Genomic DNA, 15,060 nt, shown 5'->3' on the forward strand with positions numbered 1-15,060 from the left:
TTCCTTCGCCCCTCTCAGAGAGCCTGGCAAGCTACCGAGAGTATCTCGGCCGCATGGCAAAGCCTGGCAATCTACCCGTGACATATTCGATATGCCAAAACACAGTAACAATAAGTCTCACAACGGAGACATTACTGAACTGCTGGAGAAATCGATTAACAATGGGAGGACAGTGACAGTGACAGTGACAAAGTTATTCATAATTGGGTTTTTGACATGCAATATTTTATCACCAATCCCACCAGCAGTGTCAACTTCCCTCTACCAGTGATCCCATATCTTGATACTACCCCAATCTGAGCCCAACATGCCATCTTGCCAGGCACTCCTTAAATTTGGTTATTGAAGCTTGTGATTTCAGAATTGTTGACTCTGTGGTTTGGATATTTATCTTTATCATTCATTAAAACCACTGATGAACCTGAGTCCCTTGACCACAGCCCCCATTGCTTCTCATCTAACTCTTCTCTCCTTCCTCTTCACTCTGTTTCTTCCCTCCTCTTTCCTAGACTCTCGACCAAGGGTTGTCTTTGTACCCTCCCCCCTTTAAACCATTGCATTTTCTCATCCAAAGACACTAAATACCACATAGAAGTGATAGCATCTTGTGCTTGCTCCTCTTCTGGCTTACTTCATTTAACATGATATTTCCCAATTTCATTCATGCCATAGCAAATTGCGTGCTGTAAGAAATGATGAAAATAATATATTTTTAGATGAAAAATTGGGATATATAGCAGTCATTGATAGTCTTGTTTCAAATTATTTTTCTGTAATGAAATATTTTATCGTAGGGATAAATCCCTAACTAATTATAGAATAAAACATTTTCATCAGTATTTTATGTGTATCATCTTAGAATTTTTCATCTGATATATAATGAAGGAAGACAAATACAAATAAGCAAATATTCAATTCTATACTCAGAACAAACATCAAGAAATTCTTTCCAATCTCTAATGTTTTAATCACAGAAAGCTACATTTTAAATGGAAAAATGATTTGTAAAATTAATTTGCTCACATTCCTAATATTCTAGTATCTCTGCTATATATAAAATAATATCAAGACAATATCAAGTGCTGACATTTGTATTTATGAGCAGTATTTGAGTACCTTTCTAATTAAAGAAGTTGTGTTTCAAGTTTCTTCTTAATAAAGATCACATTGTGATGGATTATTTAAAGAATATCTCATAAAAAAAGGACCAAGTATAAATCACTCCATCATTACAACAAATCTTGAATCTCAAGACATTTTAGGAAAATGTTTGAGGTAGATTTAGCTGACCATCTATCTCCTCATTTATAGCTTACTTTGACTTTAGTATATAAAAATTAATAAAATAATTGAAAAAATCCAAATGTAAATGTTTGCATTTGAATTCTTAGGTGGACAGTAAAGCATGATGCTTTGATTTTTGGTTGAATATAAACAAAGATATTTAAAGGTAAATGAATTATCCATTAGGAACTTACTAATTACTTTAGAAAAGGATCTAGATATGAAAGGACTTACAAATACAATGATGGTGAACACGCCTTCTCAGAAAGCAGGTACACTCTCCAGTTAAGATATTTTTATCCACTACATACAAAAAATGGCATTCAAGATATGATCTGGCTTTCCTGAACGTGTCTCCTAAAAATTTCTGCACTTTCCAATATTGTATCACAAATCTCTTGTTCTTTTTCTGCTTTATTCACTTACTTATTCTGCTTATATTTACATGGGAATGTTTATTGCCTGGGCCAAATAAGAAACTTTATGTTTTTCATGTTGCTTCAATATTACCTCATTTATAAATTTTATTTTGATCTTATGGTTTCAATTTCTATGGAGGCATCCCATGTAACTTTCCCAGGATATCTTTACCAAAGAGGAATTGAAAGAGTTATTCTTGGAGTATCACGTTTCACTCAAATGAGAGAAAGAATTCGGAGTTTCGACCTCTGTCCACGATCAAGAATCAGGGATGCTGTCTCATTTGCCAAGGCGTCAAAAATCAAATGGGCTGGGCACATAATGAGATTTAGAGATGACCACTGGACTAGAGCTGTTACGGACTAGATTCCACGGGATGTCAAAAGACTGCGTGGCCATCCACCTACCAGATGGTCAGACTTCTTCGTCAAGATAATGCGGGGCCGGAGCAATAGCACAGCAGGTAGGGCATTTGTCTTGCACGCGGCCAACCTGAGTTCGATTCCCAGCATCCCATATGGTCTCCTGAGCACTGCCAGGAGTAATTCCTGAGAGCAGAGCCAGGAACAACCCCAGTGCATTGGTGGGTGTGACACAAAAAGCAAAAAAAAAAAAAAGATCATGATCGATTGCTTTGAGGCTCTTCGTGTTCTTAGAATGAACAGATGCATTTGGCTACACTAGCATGCTACAGGGACAAATGGAGACACTACTGGTGCCCGCTCGAGCAAATCGACTATTCATGAGAAGTCAAGTGATCAAGTGATCTTAACCACAAAAATCTAGCCCCAGCTCACTTTAGTCTACCTGGGCAGCTCCGGCGCTGGATAATCTATACCATTACTAACTTAGAGCCTCTGAAAACTCTGGTGATGAAGAGAAACTTTAAGGGATAGAATCACACTGCAATTGTAGATGTTGGCATAAGAATTTGACAGGTGGAGAATTAGAGTAATTGCCTGAAGTACTGTTATGATGTACATCAACTTATTTATGGGATAAGATTGCATTCCATTTTTAACATTGACTTTTTGATTCTTGTTCATTTGACATGAAAAGACTCACAAGAAAATTGTGTGAAGTCAATAATATCTTCAGGTATATTTTCAATGCATCTGCATGAATTAGACAAGCATTCAATTAGAAAGAAATTTACTCTTACATTATTGAGGTATACTTTAAAACAAGTATTTTGATTTAAGAAAAAAATTTTGAAGAAAATAAAAGAAAATATAATCATTAATACTTAAATAATAGTCTGTGAAAACTTGAATCTATATATCTCTCATTCTCTCTCTCTTCCACTCTCAAAAATTTGAATCAGAAGAGTTTGGTATATTTTTCAAAGTTCTTATATCATTTTATTTATTTTCAATATTATAGATTTACATTAAAAATAATTGAATTATAAGATTAAATTCTCTCCAAAAATTATGGATATAAGATTAAAATATTTTTGTATAATTTTTTTAACTTCATGGAATTTAAGAAAAGTAAGGTTTAAAACCTTGGCTTCACTAGTTAAACTAAAAATAAATAATCATATATACTTAAATATGCTCAATAATATAAGGGATTTAGTGCTTTTCCTTACTGTTCAGCAGCTTCATATCTGATATATATATACATATATATATATATGATAATCTTTTCTCTGTTCTCCTTTTCCAGGAGATGCATTTTAATTTGAACCCTATACTGATAAACTTTTGTTGACATAAGTAATGGAAACCTATTTAAAATCATTATAGGGCTATACCTATATTTAAGGTAGGCTATGAGTGAGGGTGCTATATTCTATTTGACTGAAACCCTTATTTGTATCATTGAGAAAATCATTTTATTTTTAAGGATTTAGCAGTACTAATGAATCCCCTAAGACCCAGAAGCTGCAGGGTATTTGACCCTTTAAATCATGCTTGGTAAAATCCTCATTTATCTAGCTTTTCTTTAGACCACATAGGGTGCTAAAAACTTTACTTTTTTCTGTGTCTAACTTGTACTTTCTTCTCACATATCATGGATCTTGAAGTTCACCAGGAATTCATTTCAACCTGTTCATATTTCATCCTTTTAAGTCTAGCTAATGGCCTAGTTATTCAGTGAAACCTTTCTTGACCTTGAATAACTTTCCCTTCTCTGATTTCCTAAATGATTTGAAATATGTGTCATTCATTTATTTTAGCTATATACAATAGTTTTATTTTTCAGAATCAAATAACCCTTCCCTTGCTAGAGTAATATATGGGTAAATACTGTTCCTCGACTTTTTGTTTACTATTTATTTTTTAGGCATTCCTATCTAATTTTCAGAAAAATTTTCCTTCATTGAATATATAGGATTTTGAAGTAAGTGAGATTTATCTGACATTGCATTCTGCTTCAATGTTTTAACATATTATGACTATGAGTCTCATTACTTCAGATTGTAAACTGAAAGTGATGATCTTATCTTTCTTTTGAGATTCTGAAGATCAAGTAGAATTACAAATCCTACACTTTGTACTAAAAAGATAGTCTTCTACTGAAAATTCCATTTTATTTTCTGAGACCCAGCATGAAATATTACAAAAATGGAACACAATTTTTCCATTCTAAATTTGGACTTGAATATTGGGGTATTAACAATAGTGACTCAAGAAGTGGCTTGGCTTGGACAGGCATTCTGGTTTCTAATTTTGTGGAACTCTGACAACGTTAAAAAAAGGATTCAGAGAAAGTTTCCTAAAGAAGGAAAGACCCCAGATTAAAAAAAGAGGTCTACCTAGTCTAAGTAATCTACTTTCAGGTTTTATATCTTCTAATATGATCACCAAAATAGAGTAAACCAATAGTTAAGTACAAATATGTCATTCCTTCCCAATCCCTACTTGCTATTAAAGGTCACTGCTTTCCCAGTATAAAATACTTAATACCCAAAGAACTTCAAATCCTATTTTATCCAAATCCAGTCTCATCTAGCAATTCTGCATCTTCTTCCTTATATACTGACTGCATGGTTTACTTTCACATCTTGATATCTCCAGATAAGCTCTATGTGCTTCACACATCATCTTTTAGTCTAGAATGTGTTTCTATATCACTCCTAGTATTGCTAACATGTACTCATTCTCTGAACTCTAATTCAATAATTTCTTTAGAGAAAACTTTCTGATTTTCTCCTCCAGTCCAAATTCATTTCAAGCTTCATTATGTTCTATTGGTGCCATATTCCTCAGTGTGCACTTGACATTTTATTATCTCAAGTACTTTCTTAATGGCTTTCTCTGTTCTGATATATGATCTAATTCATGAGAGGAAATTGAGTCTACTTTCCATAGCATTTGGATCTTAGAACTTAGGTTCAAAATTTGAAATGAATTCTTGAACCTCACTGCTTCTGTTCATGGCAGAATTTTCCTTATTATCCCTTTATGGATGATTAACAATGGTGGGCAAAAGACATTATACACTATCCAAGAATTTTAGTTACACATAATTATAGTACACTGAGAAAGGAATGTGCAGCCTATAAAACCTGCAACCAGCATAGACTGCTGCTTGGAGACATTTTTTTTCTTCTACAATAGAAAGAAGTGTAATCCAAACAAGCCACCAAATGATTGAATAGAATGAAAGACATTAGAGATCTGGGTTGCAACAATCACTGGAAAGGCTATTGGAGAAAGCTTTATTCAGCACAGGGAGACCCTAAAAATATTTTAGGGGACTTATTTTAGGGATTGGATGAAGAGAAACTCAGGAATCAGTTACTAACCCAACAAGTCTATGCATTAAATAAAACAATCATATATAAAAAGAGTGGTTGATAAAGACTAAGCACAATAAATTTGGTATGGATTTATAAATAGATTACAAAGAAGATTTTAAACAAGTAATACTGTAAGACGCAATCAAGGGACACTGCATTAATGATAATGAGGTCATTCATGTAGAAAACAACAAATTTACCTATTCATTCTATAAAGATGCTTTAAAATATACACGGCAAAACTGACACAGTAGAAATATGAGATAAATATCCAGATATATAGTACAGAGTATAAGAAACCTGCCTTGCATTTTCAACCTTGGTTTATTCCCTGGCATTGCATACGATTCCCAGAAGAGTGATTCCCATTAGCAGTGATCCCTGACCACATCCAAGAAAAAGTCATTAGCAACACTGGGTATGGCCTAAATGCAAAAAATAAAGAAGAAAAAAAGAAAATGAAAGAGAAAAACAACCAACAAAATTAAGAGAGAAAGAAATTCATGTCAGAGTTATAGATTCTATACTTAGTGATTTACAGAACAAGATAAAAATTCAATTAGTATAGAGACTTGGACAATATTTAGTTAATAGAATAAAATCAAAAACCAATAATAATGAGACTTAGTAAAACTTTACATTCATGGAAAATTAAAATCCAATCCTATATGCATTTATTTAAATTTACTAAAAGAACATTACATGTTCCTATTACATAAATGCATATTTGCTGACATCAAATCATCATGTCTTACATCTTAAATTCGCTCAATTTTGAGGTAACTCATATCTCAACAAACCTTGAGATAATAAAAATGGATAAATAAAAAATCCACATTGTGGATAAAAAAAATAAATCTGGTAAAAAAATAAAACAAATCAAGGATGATTAGAACAAAATGTAGCATAATTATAGTAAAGTAAAAATACCCCAGGAATTTTGGGAGGCAACTGATAAAGTGCTTGGAGGAAGTTTATAGATTCTCATGTTTATATTCATAAGACAATTTAAATTGATGATTCATGTAGCACTGTAGCACTGTCCTCCCATTGTTCATTGATTTGCTCAAGCAGGTCCAGTCAGGTCTCCATTGTGAGACTTGTTAAGGTGTTTGGCATATCGATTACGTCATGGGTAGCTTGCCAGCTTGCCACGCTTAGCCCTGCAGGTGAGATACTCTCAGTAGCTTGCTGGGCTCTCTGAGGTGGGATCCTGAGGCCTCTCCAGTTTCTGAGGGTGCATCACTGGCCCGTCTCGCCCTCTGCGCTGGGGAGGTGGAGTACGAGTGCACATATTGGGACCGGAAAGATGGTGAACTATGCCTAGGCAGCGTGAAGTCAGAGGAAACTCTGGTAGAGGGCCATAGGGTCCTGACGTGCAAATCGGTCGTCCATTCTGGGTATAAGGGTGAAAGACTAATCGATGATTCATATAAAGATATAAAATAACAATTTAAACACTGATGTAGTAGAATGAAAAATTTAATTGAGAGAAGAACAGAGGCAAAAATTCATTCAAAATTGATCAAGCAAAAATACTTAAGGGAAAAATAAAGGAAATACAAATTACCATAATTAGGGGTGAAAGAAGAAATGTTACAAGTCCCTTAGAAATATCAAGGATAATTATTAGGAAGTGTATGAGTAATATAGTGGATAGATTACTTGCCTGTATGCAACCAACCTGGGTTTGATTCCCAGCAACCCACATGGTTCTCTGAGCCTTACCTGGAGTGATACCTGAGTGCATAGCTAGGAGTAAACCCTGAGCACTGCTTGAGTGTTGCCAAAACTAAAATAAAAGCAAATTAAGGATTATTATTCAGGATAATAACTAATTTTATATGAATAAATTCAATAGCCTATGCTAAATGAATGAATATATTGAAAACCATGTTGATAAAGACTGAAATAAGAAGATATATTTCTGGGAAAACCCTATACTTACAAATAGTTAGATGCATTAGGATTAAAGGATAACCTTTCTAAAAAGATAATGAAGCATAAAAGTTCAGTTGATTTTTAAAAGTTTAAGGCAAGGATGATGCCAATCTTCTGTTAAAGATTTATGGAATAAAGAGGCTGGGAAACATCCTCAAGTTTATATTCGGAAGTAAATCTAAATCTTACACAAAAAGCTTAAACCAACCTAAAAGGAAAAGATATTTAGTGACCAGTGACTACTATAAGCATATATTTAATTTAATAGAAGCAAATAAAGAAGTGAGGATAATCTTATATATGCAACATAGATAAAACACTTAATAATCTGTAATTATAATTAATATCTAACGGATAAAATTAAAACATAAATTAAAAATTATTTCAATAATTTGGATAATGTTTGTGAAATAATGTTATTGCTCTGCATTTTGAGACTCCTCAGCTAACTAGAAGCACTGGATTTTCTTCAACCTTCTAAAGGACTTTTATGAGGAATCCATACTTAATGGTATAATATTGCATATTTGAGATATGATTAAGGTAAGGACATCCATTTTCAACACTTTTATTAATATTTTGAGGATACTAGCTGGTGCAATACAGCAATTAAATGACCAAAAGTTATCTCGTTTGATATTGGTAGATGACACATTTGATTGTCTCTTTTGTACATTCTTTTACTATTTCAAGAAGCAGTTTAATTTCATGGCTTGAGTATTGTAATTTTCTACTTCTGAAAGAGCATCCGGAGCTTCAAAATCTACAGCACTTATGCATTTATTTCAGATGAATCAAAGTAACCTCACCTTTATACCACATCTGACACACGTATACTTTCAATGCCTACTTTCTCCCTTTATCTCTCTCAAATACTTTGTGTGTCTCTGTTTCTCTCTCTCTCAACCACAACAGTTATAATTATTTTATATAACATAGAATTGGGCTTGTGTGCAGCCTGCCCGGCCGAGCTGAGTTTGATTCCTCCGCCCCTCTTGGAGAGCCCGGCAAGCTACAGAGAGTACCTCACCCACACGGCCAAGCCTGGCAAGCTACCCGTGAGGTATTCAATATGCCAAACACAGTAACAACAAGTCTCACGATGGAGACGTTACTGGGCATGCTTGAGAAAATTGATGAACAACGGTAGGACAATGACCGTGAACATGGAGTGACTTAAAATATATCTGAAACAAGTGTATCGATATTCAATGCCTTCCACTATTAGAAAACATTTTTCACAAAGTAAGGACATTGGTGCAGTTTGGTTCATGATGCATCAAAGAAACTTGGAAACAGTGTTTGTACATAGTGGAGATTCTTGCTATAGTTTTGCTGAATGAATGACTCAATGAATGAAAGGACGTGATATGGAGATTAACATTCACTCCAGAGGTAGATACACAGTTGCTGTGCTGAAAAGGAAGCAAAAATATGCACAACATAATATTGTTAGAGCTTTACTATAGGTTTTACTGACCCAGATAGGAAACCTGGGTTGATTAAACACTTGGGAAAAATAGATCCACAGCAGGACTTATTCTTGCCCTCCTCTGCTCTTCTGTACTTGGCTTCCATTTACCAGTTCAGTTTGATGAGGGGAGCAGAATCATCATTTCATTGGAGGTGTCTTGAGACCAGGAGTTTCAGCCTGTGTTTTCACTCAGCAGAATTTTTAATCCACAATTTCTAGGAGCAGTAGAGACCCTGCTGAGTTGCGTGCACCTAACAGGCATAAACAAGCCCTGGTATAAAGATATTCATGAGGTGATTTGCTCCAGCACCTAGCAGCACACCACATTTCTCTCCAGGCATGCAGAAACATGCTATCCTGGGTCACAACTGAAAATACCAAAGGCTGTTCCTCTGTGGTGTCACCATTTACTTTATCCCAGAAAGGCTCTCTCCAGTCACAATGATGCCTTTCAAGCTGTCCGGCTTTGGAATCAGGTAGGTTCTGTTTTCAATCAAGTGTACAACACAGAAAGGTGATTTGGTTTGGACACCTACCTTTAACCACATCAGCCACTTCATGAGGACTTGGGTAATTAACATGTGTGGGCCCCTGGCAGTCAGACATCAGCTCATTAACTCTTATAGCTACATTTTCTAAAGGCTGCAGTGGCACTCCTTTATATTCATGGATTTCTTCGCCTGCTGTTCTGAGATACCCAGGCTGCAAGCTCTTGCAAAAGATGTTTGTATTAAAGCACTACTTTTTGTTCCCACTCTTGGAGCTTTTTTATGATTTAAGGTATGAAGGCTCTGCAGTTTCTGTTCAAAACGACTTTGAAATTCAGAGAAAGGACCCTAGGAGTGTTTGCAATCCGACAAGGATACTGGCTTCTATATGGAATGCTATGTTCTCTGCATATTGGCTAAAGTGATATTCATCGGGGAAATACAGGTTGCTGAGGCAGGTGCAGCACAAATACACAAACTTCTGAATGTCCGAACCTAGAGCAGTGAAGGGTACTAAAATTAGTATACACACCAAGGACCTAGGTTGTAGGGATGGAGCAGAACTCTGTATGCAAATACCAGGCTTCACTTGTCACCAGACATCTGCTTTCTGAGTGTTCATCAATTCCAGATGGTTGGGTAGTGCCCACTTCTTCCAGAAAGATGGCAGTTTAAGACCATATTGTTTTGTTGATATGATGGATTATGTTGATTGATTTCCAAATGTTAAACCATACTTGCATCCTCAGGATGAATCCCACTTGGTCATGGTGTATGATCTTTTTGATGAGTTGTTGGATGCTATTTGCTAGTATTTTGTTGAGAATCTTTGCATCCGTGTTCATCAAGGATATCAGCCTGTAGTAATCTTTTTTTGGTGGTGTGTTTGTTTCCTTTTGGTATTAGAGAGATATGGGCTTCATAGAAACTGGGAAAATTTCTGTTTTTTCAATTTCCTGGAAAAGCTTGAGAAGAACTGGCAATAGGTTCAATGGGGAAAAACTGAGAGCATTCCCCTTAAGATCAGGGATGAGAAAAGGATGACCACTCTCTCCACTACTGTTCAATATAGTACTGGAATTACTTGCAATAGCAATTAGGCAAGAAAAATATATCAAGGGAATCCAAGTAGGAAAGGAAGAAATAAAGCTCTCAGTATTTGCAGATGTTATGATACTATACTTTGAGAACTCTAAAACCTCTATCAAGAAGCTCCTAAAAACGATAGATCTGTATAGTAAAGTTGCAGACTATAAAATCATTACCCAAAAGTCCATGGCTTTCCTATATGCAAATACTGAGAGAATAGAAAACAACATGAAGAAAACAATCCCGTTCACAATTGTGCCCCAGAATATCAACTACCTAGGAATTAGGTTAACTAAAGAAGTAAAGGACTTGTACAAAGAAAACTACAAAATACTACTTCAGGAAATAAAAGAGGACACAAGGAAATGGAAAAATATCCCCTGTCCATGGATCGAAAAAATTAACATTGTCAAAATGGAAATACTTCCCAAAGCACTGTACAAGTTCAATGTGATCCCTATAAGGATACCCATGACATTCTTTAAAGAAATGGAGCAAACACTCCTGAAATTTATATGGAACAGTAAGCCCCACAAATAGCTAAAACAATTCTTGGGAAAAAGAAAATGGGAGGAATCAACCTCCCTAACTTCAAACTCAACTACAAAGCAGTAATAAAACAGCATGGTACTGGAACAAAAACAGAGCAGCAGTCCAATGGAACAGGGTTGAATATACTGACATCTCCCCCCAAATATATGATCATCTAATTTTTGGTAAGGGAACAAGAAATATGAAGTGGAGTAAGGAAAGCCTTTTTAAAAAATTGTGCTGGCAAAACTGGATGGCTATATGCAAAAAAAATGGGCTCAGATCTCTGCCTAACACCATGTACAAAAGTAAGATCAAGATGGATTAGAGACCTCAACATCAGACCAGAATCCATAAGGTACATTGAAGACAAAGTCGGAAAAACCCTCCATGACATTGAAGTTAATGGTATCTTCAAAGATGTCACGCCACTGGCTAAGCAAGGGAAAACCGAGATAGACAAATGGGACTATCTTACACTAAGAAGCTTCTGCACCTCAAAAGAAACAGTGACCAAGATACAAAGACAGTCTACAGAACGGGAAAGGATATTTGCCAAATACGCATCCGACAAGGGGTTGATATCAAGGATATACAAAATAATGGTTGAACTCCATAAGAAGAAAACATCCAACCTCCTCAGAAAATGGGCGATGAAATGAACAGAAACTTCCTCAAAGAAATCCGAATGGCTAAAAGGCACAAGAGAAAATGCTCTACATCATTAATCATCAGGGAGATGCAGACCAAAACAGTGAGATATCATTTCACACCACAGAGACTGGCCACATCCAAAAAAACAAAAACAACCGATGCTGGCGCACGATGTGGCGAGAAAGGGACCTTCCTTCACTGCTGGTAGGAATGCCGGCTGGTTCAGCCCTTTTGGAAAATAGTATGGACGATTCTCAAAAAACTAGAAATTGAGCTCCCATTTGACCCAGCAATACCACTCCTGGGAATATACCCCGGAGAGACAAAAAAAGTATAGTCGAAGTGACATCTGCACTTGTTTGTTCATTGCAGCACTGTTTACAATAGCTAGAATATGGAAAAAACCTGAGTGCCTGAGAACAGAGGACTGGTTAAAGAAACTTTGGTACATCTACACAGTGGAGTACTATGTAGCTGTGAGAAAAGATGAAGTCATGAAATTTACATACAAGTAGTACTACATGGAAAGTATCATGCTAAGACAAATGAGTCAGAAAGAGAGGGACAGACATAGAAAGATTGCATTCATCTGGGGAACATAAAGTAACAAAATAGGAGACAAACACCCAAGAATAGCTGAGATAAATACCAGAAGGTTTACTCCATGGCTTGGAGGCCAGCCACACACTCTAGGGGTAAAGGCAGTTCAGATAGAGAAGGGAACACCAAATAAAGGGTGTTGGGAGAATCCTCCCAGGATAGGAAAAGCATGCTGAAAGTAGACTCTAGACCGAACATGATTGCCACTCAATGCCTCATTTGCAAACCACAGCACCTAAAAAGAGAGAGAGAACAAAAGGGAGTGCCCTGCCACAGAGGCAGGATTGGATGAGGGGATGGGGGGTGGGAGGGATACCTGGATGAGTGGTGTTGGAGAATGGGCACTGGTGGAGGGATGTGTACTCAATCAATGTAAAACTGAAATCCAAGCACAAAAATTTGTAAGTCTCTAACTGTACCTCATGGTGTTTCAATAATAATAATAATAATAATAATAATAATAAAAGACCATCTTGTTGAAGATCCATTTTTAGAGTTGTTATGTACCACTCTAGTTACAACTAGAATTACAATTACAATTCTGTTTTTAATTATCTACATGATGAGGGTTGGGTCACACTTGACATAGCTCACTCTGGGGTTGTTTGTGGTTCTTTGCTCACCTGTCAATTCTTGCAGTATGCAGAGGACCATATACAGTGCTGGAAATGGAAAAAGAGTTCTCTGTATACAAGGCCAATGCCTTAACTGCTATACAATCTCTCTGTAGAGACTCTCTCTTTAGTAAAAAAAATCAATATCAATAAGAGGCAGGTAAAAAGTGTGGTCATTAATGAATAAACGTATATTTGAATAAATGAGATCTTTTACGGGTAGATGGACTAAATTCTTAGATTTTTTATCTTGTACAAAATTCTAGTACCAAGTTAAAATTTAGCTGGCACTATTTTCAGGTTTTCTTGTGTTAAAAACATATAGGCTGTTAAAAGAGACTAGTGAGACATATTAAAGGTATTAACATAAAATCTTTGCGTTGTTGTCACTAAGTAACAGGAAAGTAAATAGAATGTCTCTAAGGTATAAACTAGAAAGAGTAGGAGTTTAATGCAAATAAGTAGAATATTGGCTGGCATCTATTGTGTTTGCCTTCCAGTGTTCTTCCAAAATATCATATCTAATTAACCTAATAACTTACAAAGATGACATCACAATACTCATTCCAGGATAGGAAAGTTGAGTCTCATAAAATGTAATTAATGTAACCAAGACTATCTTGTTAAGAGGGAGACATGGAAAGTGAACAGGGTGCCTCTGAAACTCCTGCTCTTTCCCCTTTACTCTTTTACACATATAAAACAGAGGTAGGGAGACAGGTAAGAATGATATGGCAGATATGAAGAGATTTTTCTCGAATTGATTTTTATGGAAGCAGCATTTAGTGACATAAGAATGCCGCCTTTACCTAAGCACATGCGCAGACACAGCAATGATTAGAGAAACGTTCTGAGAGACTTTAAGAGTGAAGCAGAGAAATAGGGCTCCTTTTCTCCCTTTCCTGTCTACCTTCTTCCTGAATCATTTTTTAAATAAGAGAGAACACTAGAAAATGAAAATATCGAATTCAGTTTGCATTTTGTAAAGCTCAGATTAGTAGATAAATACGTCATGAATGAATGCAACCGTTGAAGTTGTAATTAGCCACAGGTGGGGTTAATGCTGTTGGCGGTTTAATGCAAAAGGAACGGAGGTGGGTAGCCTGTTTCCCCATGTTCGCACAGCTTCTAGTACCAGCTTGACCATGAATAGATGTTTCTTTTTGTCCTGGGGCTTGATGGTCAGGAAACATGTTCACATTGTGTTGTACTCCAGAGTTCAAGAGATCCCCAACCTGCTCTAGGTTGTCAAGGAACAGGGATTTGTTTTTGTTATTTACTTTTTGGCATGGAATAAAGTATTTGGCATGGAATAAAGTATTAAAACTTATTAGAATACATAGGCAATAGTAATGAAAAATGATGTATTTGTATCTAAACATTTTTAAGAGAGAGATGGACTACAGATATCTGATAATAAATTCAATTTTTTTCTGTGATTTTTAATTCAAGTTGTATTACACTATGTGACAAAATAAGGTAAGTACATAAAGTCATACAAGACCAGCATAAATATTCCCTGGATTTACTAATATTTTGTGATAGAGAAGAAATAAATCAACCATAAAAATATTGGCCAATAGAGCAAGAAAGAGGTTGATTGAAAAAAAATTCAGAGATTTGGAGTGCCTGGTTTCTGATATGCATTGTTTTCCCCATAATTTGGTAATTGATTGGAAACATGTGAAACCAACATAAATTCAATGAGTATTCAGAATCTTTCACTAGCAAGACCTGCTCTCACTTTTCTAATGAGTCATATCTGAAATATATCTCTCTCCTCATCTGTATTTAAAAAGTGATTATGGTATTTTATTTATATCAAGAGCATCATTGGAACCATTCCCAGTGATAACTCAGCTATAAGTGCAGTCTGAAGGTTTGGACCAGTGATGTGGTGCTATTTAAGATCAGCAGTGGTGTTTCTGGGGTCAGCAGGGGTACTTCCATGGTTCTTAGAGGTTGTCAATGCCACACTTGACCAATCTCAGGACTTACACTGTAATGAGAATCAAATATACAGCACATGAAAGCTATGTATTCTACCCTCTTAGAACTATCTCTCCCAGCCCAATAGTATTATTATAACCACATGTTTCATTCACCAAAAATGCTCTTGGATTTTGATTAGCAGTGAATTATCAGTGCTATCAATATAAACCTTTGTAGCAGCAATGGAAGAAGTGGCTTCTTTTGTAGTTTACAGACATGGGG

The sequence above is a fragment of the Sorex fumeus genome, unplaced genomic scaffold, assembly GCF_029834395.1.
Source record: "Sorex fumeus unplaced genomic scaffold, SorFum_2.1 ptg000006l, whole genome shotgun sequence".
NCBI classification, from domain to species: domain Eukaryota; kingdom Metazoa; phylum Chordata; class Mammalia; order Eulipotyphla; family Soricidae; genus Sorex; species Sorex fumeus.